Source organism: Etheostoma spectabile, chromosome 17 (genome assembly GCF_008692095.1).
Source record: "Etheostoma spectabile isolate EspeVRDwgs_2016 chromosome 17, UIUC_Espe_1.0, whole genome shotgun sequence".
Taxonomy (NCBI): Eukaryota; Metazoa; Chordata; class Actinopteri; order Perciformes; family Percidae; genus Etheostoma; species Etheostoma spectabile.
In genome coordinates, this window is record NC_045749.1 from 12,574,899 (window position 1) to 12,587,139 (window position 12,241).

The 12,241-nt window shown below is 42.2% G+C and overlaps 1 pseudogene; it reads left to right on the plus strand.

Moving 5' to 3' along the window:
- The first annotated feature begins 10,096 nt into the window (after positions 1-10,096).
- Positions 10,097-11,513, plus strand: LOC116705475 (uncharacterized; annotated as a pseudogene).
- The last annotated feature ends 728 nt before the right edge of the window (positions 11,514-12,241 follow it).

Sequence of the window (12,241 nt, forward strand, 5' to 3'; positions counted from 1 at the left end):
TACTTTATTACACTTAAGCCTTATGCTGCTTTTATTTAATATAATGAAAATGTCTGTTCAGATAAACTCAAGCAATAATTGCGTTCCCACCTCAGACAGCACGAGAATTTATTTTGCCTCTGACACGTATTCAGATTCCCCTCTTGCAGATATGTTTAAAAACTCCAATCACGTTCAATTCAATTCAACAAACCCACAAAGAGAAGCTTTTGTGATAGTTATTGAATGTTTTTGAATTGCCCTGTGAAACACAATAGTGTGCGATTGATGGCCTCTTTCAGGCAGTAACAAGTAGGCGGCTGATTAGCAGAACACAATTGATGATTTTCGCACATCGCTTCATGCAAAAAGAATAAGAAAATGGAATGTAGTGAGAGGACTTTGTGCTCTTTGCCTGAAACAGAATTAACAATAATATAACGTGAATATAAACAGAATGCGGGGAAGAAAAGACTTGCCCATATTCAGTGCCAGTCAGCTCTCAGTTTAACATACTCACTCACTGAAGATAGAAATATTAAACATATTATCAGGATGGTGCAGATTTGAACCCAAAGTGCAGAGAGGAGGGAAGGAGGCAGCAGAGAGTGTGAATGATTTTAATGAGCAAATAAAAACATGCAATCCACAAAAGCAGGCCATAATCATAGAATCAAAAATCCGGGCGAACACAGAAACACGATAACTTATCTTCACAATGACGACCTGACACTAGACAAAGGGAGCACACAAACTAAATACGCAAGGCAACGAAGGACAGGTGCTGATGAACAGGTGAAACACATCAGGGTGGGGCAGACAGTCACTATGGCGGGAAAACACACAAGACATGAAGTCTAACAAGACATGACAAGAGAAAGAGTAAAGGCACTAAAATATTAAACAGGAAACTAAATAAATCAGGATCATGATGAATATATATATATATTTATGTGTGTGTTTAAAGCAGTGGTTTTCTAATCTTTCAGGAGCACTCCAACAATGCTATCAGATGAGCCGATAATGTGACATAAAATTCCCGGACTGACAACATATTGGCTTGGTTTCTTTTTCCCCCTGTATGTTTTACTTTCATACTACCACCTAGTCCTCGGCCCATCCCTTTAGCACACTCTCACTTTGACCCCTTGCATAGACATTCTCCATCCAGCCACCAGATACCTTCAGACTTTCTCACCTGTCCCAGTCCTCTGTCATTTTAGATCAGGCACTCCTGGATTTTGACCTGTTGCCTGTTTTTTTTTACACAATTTTAATTTTGATTTTAATTCAATTTTTATACAATCAATAATAATAATACTTACTTGTATTTATATGGTGCCTTTCAAGAAACCCGAGGACAGTTAAGAGATATACGTTCATGTCAGCCTTCCGTCCAACAATTCGGCCCCGCACTGATCTCTAAAAAAACTACAAAAGAAAACAATACTGAAAATGTTTTGCCCGATTTTTACCCTTTTAGGTATTCAGATAAAAAACACACACACACTCTCTCACTCTGTGTGAATGGTGTGCTTAATTTTGGCCTTGTGTATGCTTATGTACTCTGTCCTCCTTCCAGGTTATATGGTGGAGAGGAGATTGTGTTGCTCAGGTCCTGTTTGGCAGCACTTATACAGTAAGCCTCTCAAGGTCCTCCTGGATCCGTATTCTTCATATATCTTTGCAATCAATCCATAATATTGTCACCCAGGTTGTTCATATTGTAACTGTACTGTAACTATTATACAATTATTTTTGTTCAATTATGTACACACAACATACGGTATTGCATGTCAAGAGGGATCCCTCATCTGTTGCTCTTCTTGAGGTTTTTTTCTTTTTTTTCCTTCCACGTTATGGGGTTCTTTTGGGATAGCTTTTCCTTATTTCAATCACGAACATAGGGTGTCGTATGCTTCACAGATAAAGCCACTTGAGGAGAATTTGTGCTTTACAATTTTGGACTATATACAGATAAAACAGAGTGGTCTTGCCTTTACTTTTATACCCTTAGACCTTGCTTAATCTCATAATGAATACATCTTTTTCTTTCTTTTAAGTGATAAACCTTAAAAGGCTACTCTTAAATTGGCCCTTTGAAACATTCTGTTTACAATGATTCATTGTATAGTCTCCATCATTTCGCATACATAAAGTGCTCATATTATGCTTTTTGGCTTTTTCCCTCTCCTTTGTTGTGTTATAAATCTTTTTTGTGGGCAATATATCAGACATTTGAAACATCACTTTGTCACTACAGCCTTAGTTTTTATTTGGATCACCTGTGCCTTCATACATTAAAGCACACAGCCCTCTTGTGTGATGACACAGTAAATATGAATGAGTTTGTTGCTTTCTCTCACAGTTTCTGAAAATTTGTGTTGAGCATTGGGCCCCCGGAGACCTCTGGCAGCCAATCTTTTCATGAATCTTCTGTTCACTGTTCAATTATTCAGTCTGGTTCCATGCTAGAGATGGCAATGACAGGCCGAGAGGGTAGAGAAAGGATGCAGGGGAGAATCCAGAGGATGTAAATCACATGTGGTGGTCAGAACAGTGCAGATGAAAAGTCAGGTATTAGGAGACGTGACAGGAAATGGGGTAACTTGCTCATCTTGTTCTCTTGCTCTGCTCATCCTCATAGTTAATGCGGTGGGAAGCATTGAGCCGCTGAGATCTACATGCATATTGATAACGTGACTAAACCCTTGCACTCAGATGAACGGTGACATTTATTTTAGCAGGGACTAATAACTCCATCCCATGTTTAAATTCTCTCCTGTGGTCCCTGACCACATGAAGTCTTCATTTTCTTGAGTTGGCTCCAGGATTGTAATTCTGCCTGAAAAGTGGGTTCAAATGACTCCTTCACAACTATGGCTCATGGTCACCGCATCGGTGACGTGAAGTCACCAGTTTGCTCCTGCATGCATGCACGCAGGCTGGTTCTTTTTTACACGCACAGTGTGTCAACCTCATTCACCAGGAAGTTTTTCCACACAAGGTTTCATTTTAATGACAGAGAGAGGTGATGCTGCAGCGAGAGACAGGGACACTGCACAAACCAGCAGGAGGGAAATGAAGATTAATTAAATCTCCAGGGTTTTTTGGGCGGAGCAAGACATCTATCTCAATCTCCATCTCTCTATCTCTCTTACCAGCAGCAGGATAAATCCCCCCATGGAGTCCAGACACTGGTGGTGGTGTTGAGGTCTGAAGATTCTGATGAGGCTGATGGAGCGGATGAAGTTGATCAATCTGTGAAGACTGGCAGTTATGGGGAGGTGGATCGGAACTTTGCCATTTTCAGCGCTTTGCACTAATGTGGCAGCTGACAACAACAGAGAGAGCAGATTTGAATAGGACAAGAGTAGTGAATGTACCATGCATAACAGCAGTATGACTGAGCTTACTAAAGCTGGGGGAGGCAGTGTATTTCTGGTGTCATTGGGCAAACATAATAATAATCTTTCAGCATGAAATCAAAGTGGTCTGAGAAAAAAACTAGACTTCTGCATCCCCCCTTGGTTGTGTATTCAGGCTTTAGTAAATCTAGTTATCTTGGGAGACTTTGGCGGCACCAGAGGTGGTGTGAGAGGAAATGTAAACGGGGTAGAATTGGAGCCTCGATTCACAGTATGTCATTTTAAAGGGGCTTTAAAACGTTAATTCTCATGGAATTGCCGCAATATAGTGGTTTGCCATCGTAATGAAATGAATGATTCGTACTTGTACAGGGTAGACTACTGATGAAAGGAGCTGGACAGAGAGGGAAGAGCGAGAGCTGCAGGAAGAGGTCTCGTTTTACTTACTACTTACTTCAAATTGCATTTTTTTTAATTTTTATTCTACCTCGTGCAGCATTAAGGCAGAGGGAGAATCATATTGAAGCAGAGGTAGCAGCAGGATGATAGGTTAACAATGTATGTGTGTTGCAATGCTATTGGATATATGAGATCAGCTGATGTGACCAGCTGACAAGAAAAGTGAATACAATTGACAGCACCAAACAACCGCAAGGAAATGATGAGGGAGAATGCGTGAGAGGAGTGAACGACAGGATGCCTGAGAAATAAAACTACAGGAGGCCTGAGGATGCAAAAGGATGGTCTTCCTGACCGAACTTATGCCATAGCGTCATACTGTCGGAATAATTTTGAGTTCTCAAGCTCTGATCATCGACACCAGCAGAGCAGAGCCGGGGGTTTCTTTTCACCAGCATGTGATTGCATTACAGCAGGGCTCATTGCCTCGTTACAGACCCTCACATTCTGTTACTTTCCACTACACATATCTGAATAGTCAGCAAAACAGCGGATGCTCTCCTCTGTCCCCTAAAACTTCTATTCTCTTCCATTATGCCTCTTTGATCAGATTCTCTCCATGTTTCTGTCTCCCTCCCTACGACGCCAACTCAATATCTTTTTCTCACTGTCAGAGGTATGACTGACAGCTGTGAGCTTTCACATAATTGCATCATAATTTCCCAGCCTTCGCACTTTTGACTGCTAAGCCTGTAATAAATACCAGACATGTACCTCTCAAATAATTCCTTTATTTTAACCTAAAATTTCTAAATAATTGCACATTCATAGATTCCGGAAATAGGGAGAAGAAGTCAATGTTTAATTTATTTGTGAGGGTTATTGAACTTTTTTTTGGGAAAAAACACCCCAGACACAAGTGATTATTATAAAGCAGAATATTCACACGTCTGGAGGCAATCTCTATGTAAAAGTACAGAAAGATCAGGAATAAGTACCTAAAGTATCAAAAGTAAAAGTACTCATTACTTAACATTAACATTAAAGTGTTATTACGCGTATTACATTATCGTATTATTGTTGGTCCAGCGGGAGCTTATTATAACTTGGCCTACTTAATACTATTCACATTCTTGTAATATTTTTATCTGCAAAGTAATTATTAACTAGCTGTCAGTTAAATGCGGTGGAGTAGAAGAATAAAGTAGAACCAAATGGAAAATACTAAAATACAGTACAAGCACATCAATAGTGCATCACTGTACATGCATAGTACAGTACTTTAGTAGCTGTAGTCAGTCACTTTTTACCACTGCTTTCAACAGTTGTATTTAGTATGTCTCTTTCAGTTTGAGGTGTGAAGAGGTTACCATACCTCTAGCTTGTCCTAGTGGACAGAGTGTGCTGCTGCACTCGTCTCTTCCTCATCATTAGCAGAACACAGGGGCTGTTAAATGTGAGGGCCCCGCTGTTTCCCCTTTAACTCAGTGACATCAGATCCAATGTGACATGCACAGTGCTGCTACACAGATCTAAACTGGCTTCTCACTTCACACCAATCTGCATGGCCTTGTCACAGGGCAAATGCTGATGTCTCCTCTAGCACTGGCATGACACACACACACGCACACGCACGCGCACGCGCACGCGCACGCACACACACACACACACACACACACACACACACACACACACACACACACACACACACACACACACACACACACACACACACACACACACACACACACAGAGCTCATTCTCTGTACAAAGATGATTCATCTTTGGGTCTGTCAATTTCCCCTGTGGACCCATCCCGTCTCTCTGTCTGCACTTCTTCCTGTGACACTCCTCTGCTCTTCCTGCTGCCGCCCGGCATTCTCTGGTGATTAGGATTTTAAATTGAGAAAGTATAATTTATCAAGCAGACTGGACATCTGTCAGAAGTTTAATGAATACTAAAAATCTGTTAGTGTTATTCCTGGAATGGAGGTTTTTAAAATGAGCTGAGGTCATTATTGGTAAGCCCATGAGAGGTTACACATTACGTTTAATTTTAAATTTCCTTTTTTCTGTTATTTGCCTCAATATCAATTTTTAGTGTGTGGGCATTTTAGGCCTTTAAAAACAGGACAGCTGAAGAAGTGAAAGGAGAGGGGGGTGGGGGAATGAAATGCAGCAAAGGGCTACAGGTTGGAGTCGAACCACGGCCCACTGCATGGAGGAGTAAACCTCTACATATCTACCCACTCTATCAACTGAGCTATTCAGGTACCCTGTATAATTTTAACATGTGATGCAGATTGTCTATAGCTTGTCTGACATTACATTTTCTTAAATTTGCCATGCATGTGCCCTAATTCTGTTTTTTTTAACAGTGTTTGATTCATTTCAGTGGGTTGGTTGGACAGTAACAATAAGTGAGCCTGTTTGTAGATGAAGGCATCAGCTACATTTTGTAAGGGCTACTTATTCTTATTTTGTTTTGTCAATAAATAAAGACAACAAATAAAAACAGTAAAATATCAATTTTTAACTTGACGAGCACTTTCTGAAGAAAATAGTGTGATTTACGTAAGCACCAAAGCTGATTCACATGATTTTTGGATGACTTTAAAACCACCTGCAAATGTATTGCCATTGAAAGATACAGGGAATGGGGGCTTTAAAACACCTTTTGCATTAAAATGTATTGCATTACAGTATTTTGAACAATTACACTTTAAACAGCTAAATTTGTGTAATACTGATCTTTTTTTTTTTACTGTACAGACATTTTTAGGCAGACATTTTCACTTGTCATGAGAGGAAAAGCACAGGTTGTTATGGTTTGGTATTTTGTTACATATTTTGTCCTTGTGATTGTGTTATTTTTTGGTCTTGTATGTTTTAGTCCTTGGTTGCTCCCTTGTCTTGTCTAGTTGTAGTTTCTGTCTTGTAGTCTCTTGTAGTGTTTTGTGTGCGTTTGGTGTATTGGTTAGTCTCTGGTTCCTGTTGGTTTTCTAAGCGTTTCTTTCTTCTACTCTTTTGGACATTTTGGATTTTGACTTTGTGGATTTTTGGACTTTTCTTTTTCCTTGATGTTTGTTTTTATTGCATTTTGGATCCCTGCGTTGTTTTGGACTCTTTTGCTAATAAACCCTCAAGCTCAAAGTTTGCCTGCCTGCCTATCTCTGCTTTTGGGTCCTCATAGTCCCCGGGAACTCTAACACAGGTGTTGCTGTGATGGCATAACCTTCAGTGAGACAGCTTTAACAATACCAGGGCCCAGCCATCATTCATGTAATTAATTACACCTGTGCTTGCTATGATAGTCAAAATGTCTGCTGTGTAAAATGGGACTGACTTTAGTGCATTATATACCTCATATAATAACTCACAGACTCACATGCTGATGCACATCACATAATGAAAATTGATGTGATTCTTACAATATTTTACACATTCCTATTGTGTTTTATAATTGTTTTTTCTATTAAAAAATGTTTGCTCTGTGCGAACAGGTTATAGATTGAGGGTCATTTAGGCTATAATATGATGGTTGAATGTGACTGTTTGACCTCTTGTTAATGCAAATGTAGGCTACGTGTGTGAATGTGGGAGTGGATTAGTGTAGGCCTACTGCATATCAGTGTACTTATATCTTGTAACTGAATGCCAGTGATGTAATGGGTAGTCAGATAAAAAACACAAAATGTGTGCTGTATCTGTTCAAACCCCTCAAAGGCTTGCTTCACAGCAGACATTTTTGTCATGGTAGGTAAAGCGCAGGTGACTCATTACATTAACGATCAGTTCCATTTAAGTGTCCTGGAAGACAAAGCAACCACACGGAAGTCAATCATCGTTAATTTGATTGTCTGTGTTTTCCCAGAGACGTTTTAGAAACGCGCCCCAACTCAAGAGTTTGTTCTTGTATCTGTGTCAAGTGGATTTTACCACTGCCACGTCTCTTTTAAGGAGACTAGAGTCCTGAGCGTTGACGTAGGCTACAGTAGGCCTATATTGACCGAAGCGTATGGAAGTGAACGTGAACACAGATTATGACCAATTATTTCGCACCATAGTCACCCACGGAAATGTTGGACCCATTTTTCACAAGCCGAGTCTTTGTTTTTCCGACTTCGATTGACATGTCAAGATGTCTGCTTTTACTCTGACCACCAGTGGGGCGCGCTGTTGCACACAGCGTCACGAGCACAGAGCTTGTTCCGGTTGTTTTCAGTTGGCGGGCTAACCAAATCCGAGTTGATGGAAAAATGCCAGCAACAGAGTTGCATGTTGTAAAAAAAGAGAAACATGAAGAAACAAACTAAGCACAGCTGTAATGTAGCGTTAACACTGAGGAGGATGTGGAAGCAGCGTGGCGGTGAAAGTAACTTGAAGCGCAAGACACTAGAGCTGAAATCGATGCTAAAGGCTAACTTTAGCTCTGCCTTTAACGGCTGACCGTAATGAAAGATTCAACTAAGCAAACACCTTTTTTCAGGTAAGACAGCTCACTCTGTTACGCTGTATTAATGTGTATTGCTGGATTTATTGCAAAAGTCGGTTGGTCTCTGTGATAAATGCTTCGTTAAGTGTCAGTGTAGCTAATTCAGGTTTGACAGGTGTCACCAATAGATGTAGCTAAATGGTGACTGATTCCCTGGTGTGCATCATAGATGCATTATATTATTACTGTGCATAGATGGAGTTTCCCACGATTGCCAGCAGCAGCTGAATTAATTTGAATATTACCATACAGTTAGTAAATAGCCTACTATATTTACTAAACTCTGTATTAAAATCATCATTGGGTGGGTTTTTGCCCCACTGTTTACTGGCAAATATCATAGTTTACGTGTGTGTGTTGTGTATTCTTGATCCGTGGTTTATGGCAATATCATCTCATATATTTAACTCTGAGAGATGGACACTGCAGATGAAGTGGGCATTAGGTCAGCTGGAGTTTGTGTGTTTTGTACATGTGATGCATGTATTTTCTTCAAAATCTATAGTTGTGTGTGAACATGAAACTTTTTTTTTTACAAGCTGCAAAGTGTGCTGCCAATGTGAATTAATACTGCTATATTTAATTTGTGCGGGCATTCTCAGTGATTTAATTTGGTTGTTTTATCTTTCTTAGGGACGGCTTTATGAGATTAAATTGGCCTTCAACTTGTTGAGTTATACTGTAGCATTTTGCAGGAATAATTTGAGAGCTAATTTGAATTAAACCGATTATCAATATCTGTAGTAAAGTTCTGGTTAAACAGTGTGCTATGAAAGACAATTAGTCAATTAGTTTGTCATTTTTATAAAACAATATTATTCCATGCAGTGAGCAAAGTGTGCAAAATGCAAATAATTCTTTGTTCCAATTTCCAGATGTAGTCATTAACGACTGCAGCTTGTAGTGGCAGTCAAGAAGCATACTGAGGATACATGTGTGAATCAATGATTTGATTGTTGGAATCTACACTACAGGTCAAAAGTTTGGGGTCACTTTGGGGTCAGAAATGTCCATTGCACTCCATTATAGACAGAATACCAGCTGAGATCAGTTGCATTGTTTTTTGCCAGGACAGCAGTTTTCAGATTACATTATGTGCTTAGATAATTGCAAAAATGTAGTTAATCTGTTAATTTAGGTTCGGGAGCAGGGCCATGCCTAAACCACACCTCTAATCACCAGACAATCCTATACCGTGCTATGCAGCAGCCTCGTTATCTCTGATTGCTTGACGCCAATGGGACACCATTCCACGCACTCTTTCATGGATCCTGAGATTGAACTGAACTCACTTGCCGTCAACAACGATCTCTACAATGATCTCTTCAAAACTGATTATGTTCCAGCCACGCCGCAGCTGTCGGAGCCCCGTCTCATGCCTCTGCTTCGCCTGGATCTCCACGGCTCTACCAACCGGTCCCCGGCTCCCAGCGACTCTCTGGCTTCTTCACCTCCTTCTGCCGGGTCGGACAATCGTGGCCACGGGGGTCGGCGTATGCCACATCCTCGTTGTCAGCCTTCATTTTGCAGAGGCGCCTGCTACTTTCTTCGGCGCAGCGCGCCCACTTCCGTAGCACGGGCGTCTCTGCCTCCACTGATGACGCCTGATGTCAGGGACTGGATCGTGGTCCGCCTTCACTGGTACCTCAGTGGAAAAGGCATTCCCTTCCACCGCAGCAACAATAAACCGGCCTTGTTCCAGCTCTACCTAGTCTCCGTTGCTAACTCTGAGGCCGCAACCTCCGGGCCTCCCGGCACTTCCGGGTCCCCCGCCAGCCTCGGCCTGCGGCGTCACGCATAATGTCACTGGTCATCGATAGCCGCCATATGCTCCACCATCAGGTTGAATGTCCCCATGTGCCTGCTGCTTCAGTGTCTGTTATGTCTCAGGCAATCTCAGCCTTCTTTTCATCCCTGTGTTCGAAGGCTTTACGGCTTCACTAATGGTTTCCATCCAGGTATCGGAGTCCTCCCTCTGACTTCACACGCGTGCCTCAACCTCCAGTTCGCTCTCACTGTCACCTCTTTACTGGCCAAGGAAGTGAAGGAAGGTTTTATGATTGGCCCGTTCATCGTGCCTCCTTTTCCGGTGTTCCGCATCAGTCCCATAAGCTTCGCCACTCAGAAATACTCTGGGAAGAAGAGGTTGATAATTGATTGTGTTTTTTTCGGGGTCTGCTGGGAGGGAGCCTACTATTTCTCCGTGTGCCTCACCTTCGGCTGCAGAAGCTGTCCCAAAATCTTTGACTGTCTGTCTGAAGCCCTGTGCTGGATCTTGATTAACAAGCACAGACTTCCTTACGTAATCCACCTCCTCAACGATTTTCTCATCGTCACCTCTCCATTCTCTCCTCCTCAAATGGGGCTTCGTACTCTCGTTACAGCTTTCCTCAAACTCGGGGTCCCTCTAACCAGTGAGAAGACCTCAGGGCCTAGCACCTCAATCAAGTTCTTAGGCATTACCCTGGATTCCGTGTCCTTCCAGGCATCTTTGCCCTCTGAGAAAGTGCAACGCATCACCCTCTTTCTGTCGAAATTTCTTCTCGCAGTCAGATGCACCAAGCGCCTATGATTAGCTCTCCTTGGTCATCTCAGTTACGCCATCCACATAATTCCCCAAGCCAAATCCTTCCTGCCTGGCCTTTTTGTCCAAAGCCGCCGCCATCCCCTCTCTCCATGATAGAGTCGTCTTGGACGAGTTGTGCAAGATGGAAATGCATTTGTGGCAGCATTTCCTGGCTTTTTGGAATGGCATTTCTTTTCTTTACGAGGACTTTATCACCCAGCCCAAGGACATTCAGCTGTACACTGATACAGCTCCCTCCGTAGGTTTTGGCGGCTACTATGGGGGGAGGTGGTTTGCTTCAGCTTGGCCTATGGAATTCAGTGATTTTGGCACAGAGTCTGGGTCTCCTTTGTGGGTGCTCCATAAACTTTACTCCATTGTCGTGGCTGCCATTCTTTGGGGGCATGAATGGTCCAAAAGATCCATACTCATTCTCTCTGACAACACAGCAGTAGTAGACATTTTATATAAAGGTCGCTCTCGCTCCCCGGTCATTGCACAATTCCTTCGCAGACTCACACTAATATCAGCCCAACACCAGTTCATCCTCAGGGCTGCTCACGTGCCCGACCATCACAACTGCATAGCAGATTCATTGTCTTGTTTCTCTTTTCAGAAATTCAGACACTTGGCTCGAGAATCGAACATTGACCTAACGCCAGGGCCACCGTTTTCAGCCACAACGTTCACCTACCACACCAGCTAAGAAACCTCTCTTACGCCTCTCAAGATGCCATCATCAACAGTCTCACCACCAGCACTCTCTCAGCCTACCTAACTGGCTGGAATTGCTTTAAGGCATATCAAGCTACATACCAGCTGCCATTCCCCTCTCTAGACGTCATGTCCATCTGCAATTTCATTACCCATGCACGTTCCATTAAAAAAAAAAAACGCTCCTCTACCATTCAGATGTACTTAACAGGTATCAACCTCTTTGTCAAAATAGTCACCGGCCTCAAATGCCCTTCTACTTCTTATTCCCACGTTACAATGTTAATTAAAGGCTTGCTGTAATAGGAACCCTCTTTCACCACTAGGCGCTTACCACTCACTTCAGACCTCCTCAGCCTCTGCCTCCACTCTCTGCGTTCAGGGTACATGTCTCCATCAATTGACTTAACTCTGAAATCCATGTTTTTGCTGGCTTTTTTCGGCTTTCTGAGGTGTTCAGAATTTGCACCAACTTCATCCGTATATAATGCTTCTCGTCATCCCAGTCTATCAGACATCACCAGCCGCACCTCAAACTCTCACATATTCAAACTTTGAAGAAGTAAAACGGATCAGTTGGGAGCTTCCTTCCCCATTTACATCTTGCGCCTCAGCTCCTACATCATCCACTAGGAGCCACTATTCAAATACATCAGCTCCAGGTACGCCGCCAAGGCATCTCAGCACCCACTCTTCATTACCGAAACAGGAAAAATGGCC